Raw genomic sequence first — 8,426 nt, 5'->3', positions numbered from 1 at the left:
TTTCATGTTTTTATTTTTTAAAAAGACTTATTTATTTATTTGAGAGGCAGAGTTACAGAGAGAGGGAGAGACAGAGAGAAAGGTCTTCCATCTGCTGCTTCAACCCCCAAATGGCTGCAACAGGCAGAGCTGAGCCAATCCAAAGCCAGAAGCCAAAAGCTTCTTCTGGGTCTCCCACGCGGGTGCAAGGGCCCAAGGGCGTGGGCCATCTTCCACTGCTTTCCCAGGCCACAGCAGAGAGCTGGATCGGAAGTAGAGCAGCCGGGACTTGAACTGGTGCCCATATGATATGGGATGCCGGCACTGCAGGCAGAGGATTAGCCCACTACGCCACAGCACTGGCCACAACTGAGTTTTTTTTTTTTTTTTTAAGAAAGATTTATTTATTTATTTGAAGGCAGAGTTACAGAGAGAGAGAGGGCGAGACAGAGAGAGAAAGAGGTCTTCTATCTGCTGATTCACTCCCCAAATGGCCAGGCCGTAGCCTGGAGCCTGGAGCTTCATCCGGGTCTCCCAGGTGGGGGCAGGGGCCCAAGCACTCAGGTGCACCTGTGCCCTGTTCACCGTCACCGCCGCGCTGCCTTCCCCAGATGCGCCCCAGCAGGAAGCACAGCCTGCAGCCCTCTCAGACCGGCTGCCTTCACTGACAACTTTAGTTTCTCTAAAGCTGCCGGTGGTTGTTTTTCACTCGCTGTGGCTGTGTGTGGATGTGCACAGAACAAGTATGGAATGAAAACACCTGTCGGTGATGGCCGTCTCCGATTTCACATCATAGCAGTTCTGTCGGAGTTTGTCATAGTCAGTTTGCAGTATCTTCAAAACTGATTTGAGAGGGACATGGAGGGATCTTGCACCTGCTGTTCACGCCCCAAATGCCAGAGTCACCAGGTAGAGCCATCGCCAAAGCCAGAACGTGGGTCCCAGGGCCCCAGCGATCGAGGCGTCCCTGCTGCCCCCCGGGAGCCGGGTGCCAAAGCCAGGAGCCCCAGTGTGGGATGCAGGTGCTGCCACTGGGGGCGCAGCCCCGGCCAGCGCGGCTGCCATGGCAGAGACAAAGCCGCACGCACGCCTCCTGCCCAGTCCTGTGAGCAGAGCTGGGCCCGGCTCCTTCTGCCCTGCGCTGCCCCGGGCGTGAGCCAGGACTCCCGAGCTGCACGCCGTGAGGCTCTGTCTTCTCCAAGGGCCAGAGGCAGGCCCCCAGTGCGAGGCAGGCAGGGACCCTGCACTTCAGGCGGGTTCCAGCTTCGGTTTTCAAGGTCTAAGAACACGGGTGTGCATGTGCGTGTCTGGACGCTCATAGACCTGCTTCCCAGTGCTTGCCGTGGTGCTGGTGGACGACTGACGCAGTAACGCAGTCCACGCAGGACAGCGCCCATCGCCTGGAGACCTCTCAGGGCGCCGATGGCGTCTGCCCTGTGGCTGAGAGCCGAGGAGTGGGGAGGGGAAGCGTGCCCTGGTCACTTTGCAGGCCTCAGCTGGCCCAGTTACGGAGGGCACACTGGACACACACTCTTGTACAATCCTAGGCTCAAGGGGCAGAACACCAAGCCATCCTCCGGGCTGCTTAGAAAACATCAGCCTGGGTCTCAGGTGACTTAGGTAGCGCAAAGCATTGCCTGCAAGCCCGAGTTCAGTACCTCGGGGCCAAGTCCCAGCCTTGAAGAACTCGACATTCAATGCATCGGGATTAGGCTTTATTTTTTTCATCTTCTTTGTGTGTTTCTGTACTTCTCACATGTCCTACAGTTTATCTACACATGTACATTACTTTTGCAAAGAGAACAAACAGACCTGAACTTAAACCTGGACCTGGAAAAACGGGACAGGAGTCGCGAGCGGTGACGGGAGGAACCCAGCGGAAAGCTGAGAATCCCTTGTGCTTACCTTGCGCTGGTGCCACGGTCCCTGTGCCCTGCAGCACTGGCCTCTGGGTGGGGGAGGGTGCTGACTGGGCTCTGATTCCACGGCCACGATACGGTGCTCAGGGTCTGAGTGACGCAGGCGCGGGGACGCTGCACCTGGCCCAGCCCCTTGGAGGCATTAACAGGAGAGGCTGAGCACGTCACAAAGTGGCCACTTGGCGTGGGTCAGCCTGCACGTCGGCAGGCTAGACTATTTTCCCTGAGTTTGTTTAAATGTATTATTCACCCTCATCTGAGAACACTGAAGCCCAGTACTTGTCCATAGCCTGTTCTGTCCCACCCCGCGTCCTCCCGGAAGTGGCCAGGGTCCCTGTCACAGCTGGCTGCACGTTGGGGACAGTTTCCAGAAAATAAGAACGCAGGTGCCCCCCCAGACCAATGGAGTCGCGGTGTCCGGGGCTGGGGCAGCAGTGGTTGTTTTGTCCAGACATAACCGACAGGAGACAGCGTGCATTTTCAGAGTGCACAGCTGGACAAGCTCCGCCTAGTGTCCCCTTCTGCGGCCACTGCTACAACAAACACGCCCACCAGGCCCACAAGTCTCCTTGTTTCTCCCGCCCACCTGCCACCCCCAGCCCCTCTGTCGTGTGGATGCAACAGTGCCTGCCTCCACCCTGCACAAGCCGTCCACTCTCATCGCTGCATCGCACATGGCATGGACAGAGCCCCGTTGGTTCATCCTGTCACCTGTGGGACACTTGGCTTGCTCCACCCTGGCTGATCGGCCACTCGTGTCCCAGTCTGCACGTGAGCACAACCTGCGCTCCCCTTGGGGCGCCTAGAGACGGAGGGCAGCTCCTGTGGTCGGGATGCGATTAAGCACCTAGAATGGGCACTCGCCGTCTCACACCCGGTTCCTCCGCATGCCCCAGCACGTGGTCATCTTGGTCATTCCAGCAGGTGCGCCTACTTGGATTTCACGCGTGTGGCCCTAAAGACTCGTGACGTGAGTACCCTCTGTGTGCTGGCTCGCTCTCTGCCTCAGTGAAGCGACTTTCTCGACAGGCAAAGCCCCCAGCGGCTGTGATGGGCCGTGACTATGGAGAGCCACCAATACTCCCGCCGAAAACAGCATCATCCAGGAAATGTGGGCTCTCCTGCCAGCCTCTTGCGCCCCCTCCTGGTGGCGGGGAGGTGAGCGCCCTCCGGCGTCCACAGTGAGGGCGAGGGTGGCCCCTAGCCCCAGACCCTCAGCACAGCCCCTTCGGGGATGCAGGTGTGCAGAGGAAACGCCCGGCTGCCCCGCGACCACCCTGCAGGCTCTGAATCTCCAGTCCCACGTCTGGTTGTTCGACTCCACAGGAAACACCCTTAAGATAAACTCCCAGGAGCGGGGTCGCTTCGTCCCCACATTCTCATAGTTTTCTATAAAATTACACGAGTGACACAGGCCTTAAAGACACTGCATCTGCTAAGCATGCAAAGTAAAGGGGGACCCCCCCGTGACACCCTGGTTCAACTCCCACCCTACAAACAGCTCAGGAAAAACCTGACAGGGCCGGTGCTGTGCGCAGTAGGCTGAGCCCCCGCCCGCGGTGCTAACTGCCCATAGGGACACCAGTTCATGTCCCAGCTGCTCCTCTTCCAGTCCAGCTCTCTGCTTATAGCCTGGGAAACCAGCGGAAGATGGCCCAAGTGCATGGGCTCCTACACCTGCGTTGGAGACCTGGAGAAAGCTCCTGGCTCCTGGCTTTGGATCAGCTCAGCTCCAGCTGCTGCAGCCATCTGAGGAGTAAAAAAGCAGATGGAAGACCTCTCAGCTGGCGCTGCGGCTCACTAGGCTAAATCCTCCGCCTGCGGCGCCGGCACCCCGGGTTCTAGTCCCAGTTGGGGCACCAGATTCTGTCCCGGTTGCTCCTCTTCCAGGCCAGCTCTCTGCTGTGGCCCGGGAGTTCAGTGGAGGATGGCCCAAGTGCTTGGGCCCTGCACCCCATGGGAGACCAGGAGAAGCACCTGGCTCCTGCCTTCGGATTGGCACAGCGCCAGCTGTGGCGGCCATTTGGGGGGTGAACCAACGGAAGGAAAACCTTTCTCTCTGTCTCTCTCACTCACTGTCTAACTCTGCCTGTCAGGAAAAAAAAGATCCCCCCCCACCCCGTAACTCTCAAATAATAAATAAATAATATCTTTTTAAAAAAATCGACAAATGCAGCGTGTGGATTTAAAGCTACCCCACCCCCAGCTGATGACTGCGTGCCCATGGGGCAGCTTCGTCTACTCCACGCTGTATGTCCTCGTCTGGAGATGAAGTCAGAGCCGCCTCACTTTAATGTCAGGGCCATGTCTGTGCCACGGAACATTCAGGAAAGCTGCCTGTGCCGCCGTGGGCAGTGCAGACACCAACAGCCGGGGGAGAACTGAGACCGTCCACGCCGGCGCCTCCCTGGAAGGCGACATCGCACTGAAGATAAACCGTGGACGGAGAGTTGGGAAGGCTGGACGCCTGTGCCCCCAGGACGCGTTGCTCTGGAGCAAGGAGGAAGCACGGGGTTGATTCGGAGCGGAGGCCAGCGAGCGACCGGAGGAGGTGAGGGCTCGCGGGACAGCCAGGAGGATGCGCGCCTCTCACCTCCGAGAGAAAGGCCGACAGCTCGCTGAGGAGTCTATTTTAAAGAATTGGGGGAAAGGCAACAAAGTATCTGTAAGCGAGCAGGGGCAGGCGGCGTGGGGGCGGCGCTGGGCCCAGGGCCGCTGTTCAGCCTCGGCGTCCCACATCAGCCTGTGTCCAATCTCCAGCTCCCGCCAGTGCGCGCCGGGGAGCCGCGGGAACGGCTCCCTGAACCCCCAGGTCCCGGCTGCGGGCTGACCAGCCCTGGCCACTGCAAGCCCCGGGGAAGCCAGCAGAGGGCAGCGCTGCGCCTCTCTCTGCTGCTTAAATAAAAAGAAATAAATGAACAATTCAAATAAAGCACAAGGAAATGTAAAAATAAAAATTTATTCAAATAATCGAAGAAACAGGGGAAAGGAAAAAATTGGAATCCATTTTTAAAAAAAATATTATTAATAGAACAAACTCTAACAAAACTGGAAAAAAAAAAAAAAAAAAAAAAGAGGGGAGGGAGAGAAAACCACAAATGAGCCGGATACAGAATGAAAGGGTGGTGTAACTGCAGGTAAAATAAGTAAATAAACTAGTTATTTTATTTATTTATTTATTATTTAGAGCGAGCGCGCTCCCACCTGCTAGTTCATTCCCCGAATGCTCACAACAGCTGCGCTAGGGCAGTGTGAAGCTGGGAGCTGCCTCCAGGCTCCCATGTGGACTCCAGCAGGAACCGGACACAGGACTGAGCTGGGACTCCCACCCAGGCCTCCAACAGGGGTTGTGGGGTCCCCAGGGGCACCTCAGGCGCTGCACCAAATGTCACCCCCTAGGCAAAATGTTTAATCATGAGAATACTATTTTTATGCTAATATTTTGAAAACTGGTGAAGTGTATGATTATCTGTGAAAATAAAAATGACTGGGAATGAGCGTTTAGCCCAGCAGTTACGAGGTCCGTGTCCCACGTCGGAGGGCCGGGGTTCAGGGAGCAAAGTGGTGATGGCTCCAGTGTCCAGTCCCTGTCACCCACTGGGAGACGTGGCTCCCAGCTGCAGCCACCGCAGGCACCTGGGGCTGAACCAGTGGACCCAGCTCTCTGCTGGATCTCTCTCTCTCAAATAAAGTTTTTAAATTAAATTATTAAAATTAAAAATTACAACTAAACCAATAATAATCTTAAAAGCCGAGTCAGTGGTAGGAAATGTCCCCCCGTCAAAAGAGCTCAGGCCGACTTCAGAGGACGCCCAACCCCTGTTTCATACGGACCACACCCCAGAAACTCCCATCGGAAGGAAACACCCAGCCCTTCGCACGAGGCAACCTCCAATCAACGGGTGAGGCTGTGTCGCCTGGAATAAGAGCCCGACTACAGCCGCGCCAGAAGAAGTTCCTGTGCAGTCTCGCTGTGGACACGGACCTGAACGCGGGGAACAAGTTCGGCGGTGTCTAGAAACGTGACGGCAGTGCCGGGTGCCGTGCCTCCATGAAGACGAGCTTCACCCAGGACTAAAACCAGGTTTAAGAGAACGTACGGCTGCAACCCACGGAATGCACGCACTGGAGAAAAAGCATTCCAAAAGAAGTCATCTGAAGAGCCGATCTTAAAAATCAAAGAAACGGAGGAAAGAAAGAACAAAATCAGAACCCATTTATTAAAAAAAAGATTAATCAACCAAACTCTAACAAGACTGGAAAAGAAGAACAAAAAGAAAAAAGAAAGAGGGGAGTGTGATTTTTAAAAAACATAATCGGGGGAGTTTCTTTATCCTGACAAAAGGTATTTACCAGGAACAAGCATCGTACTTCCTGTTGAAGTTTAAAGTCAGAAACCTGGACGAACCCACTTATTGTGGTCCCTGCGGTTCGCTGGGGAGCAGCATCCTGGCCAGCACCGCGAGACGGGGCACAGAGCTGTCTGCCGTGACCAGCAGGTGACACATTCACGTCCCTCACCCGAGACAATTCACAGAAAAACAGGTCTCGGAAACAATTCCAACGTGGCCAAAAAATCGATAGCGTTCAGTCACCAGCAGTAACCGACGATAGGATGGAACAGAGGAAAGGTATCACCATCACTAAAACCGCAGCCAAAAGTTACCGAGAAAGAAACATAGCACAAGACAGATGACACTTTTTTAAAAACATTTATTTACTTATTTGAAAGGCAGAGTTAGAGAGAGGCAGAGGCAGAGGCAGAGGCAGAGAGAGAGAGAGAGAGAGAGAGAGAGAGGTCTTCCATCCGCTGGTTCAGTCCTCAGATGGCCACAGTGGCCGGAGCTGTGTCAATCCGAAGCCAGCAACCAGGCACTTCCCCCAGGTCTCCCACGTGGGTGCAGGGCCCAAGGCCTTGGACCATCTTCTGTGTTTTCCCAGGCCATAGCAGAGAGCTGGATCGGAAGTGGAGCAGCTGGGACTCAAACTGGCGCCTATATGGGATGCTGGCACTGCCACAGTGCTGGCCCCAAGGTAGACGACACTTCTATGGAATAAACTATGCCGGGGAGAAGGCTTGGACGGCAGTGAGCATCGACCACGCCATGGTTGACATAGGGCATGGGATTGAGACAGTGGCACCGCCTGCTCTCTGAGGCCATCCACACTTCAGGGAGACTGACAAGCTGTCCACAAATGTGTTCCTGCGTCACTCGGCAAGGCAGACGACTGGTGGTTAAAGCATCCCTGATAACATGGCAGTGCAGCCAAGACAGAAAAGTCTAGTTTGTAGCCACGTGTGCAGACAGCCCAAAGGCTGCACCTCCCAGCTGTCAATCATGACTATCAACTCCCCTCCTAACTTAGGGATGAAAGACCCCAGGAGGAAAGGATGCTGTGTGCTCTCTCCACGAGTCTGATCCTCCCTTGGAATACATGTCAAGACACTTTTGCTTTATCTCTCTCTCTCTCAATTTATTTATTTATTTTGAAAGTCAGAGCTAGAGAGAGAATCTTCCATCTGCTGGTTCATTCCCCAGATGGCCACAACAGCTGCTTTTCCCAGACCATTAGCAGGAAGCTGTATGGGAAGTGGCACAGCCGGGATGTGAACCGGCGCCCATAAAGGACGTCAGCACGGCCGGCGGCAGCTTTCCCAGCAACGCCGGCCCCTACTGTCCCCCCTTCGGTCTCTCTGAACTCTGGACTCCTGAGGCAGGCCGGCCACCGTCGGTGACACTGCCCTGGCGTACTGCTCAGCAGGGAGAGAGGAAGTGCTTGGTGCTACAGCAGAGGAATGCAGTCACAGAGGCCACTCGCTGGCCCCCGGTCAACGAGCACAGCAGGCAGCTTTGCAGTCAGACGTGCAGTGGGGGCGGCCTGGGGTGAGGGGAGAGTGGGGTCGTGGAACAGGGCGTCACTGCAGGAGGACACGGGCTTCTGTAGTGACCGAAGTTCCAAAACCAAGCAAACAGCATGGTCCTGCCCCGCTCCCTACTGAGCGCTGTTGCTAAGCTGGGCCCACTCACAGCGCTGCTGTTGTCCAGTGGTGAGGATGCAGAGTGAGCTGAACCAGGAACCCCAAACAGACCCGGGAAAACCCGGTGCCTGGCAGGCCTGCCCTGCGATACAGTGGTCTATCCAGATAGAAAATACATCGGTCTGGGGGCTGGTGCTGTGGCATAGCGGGTAAAGCCACTGTCTACAGTGCCGGCATCCCACCTGGGCACTGGTTCGAGTCCCGGCTGTTCTACTTCTGATCAGCTCCCTGCTAATGCGCCTGGGAAAGCAGTGGAAGATGGCCCACGTGGGAGACCCAGAAGATGCTCCTGGCTCCTGGCTTCAGATCGGCGCAGCTCTGGCTGTTGTGGCCATCTGGGAAGTGAACCAGCAGATGGGAGATTTCTCTTTCTCTGTAACTCCGTCTTTCAAATAAATAAATAAATCTTTAAAAAAATTTGATCTCAAATTCACTCATATACAGATTCCAAGAGAGTTAAAAAAAACTCCTACAAGAGAAGATCTATT

The sequence above is a fragment of the Oryctolagus cuniculus genome, chromosome 9 (assembly GCF_964237555.1).
Source record: "Oryctolagus cuniculus chromosome 9, mOryCun1.1, whole genome shotgun sequence".
Taxonomy (NCBI): Eukaryota; Metazoa; Chordata; class Mammalia; order Lagomorpha; family Leporidae; genus Oryctolagus; species Oryctolagus cuniculus.
Note: the sequence above shows the minus strand (reverse complement) of the source record.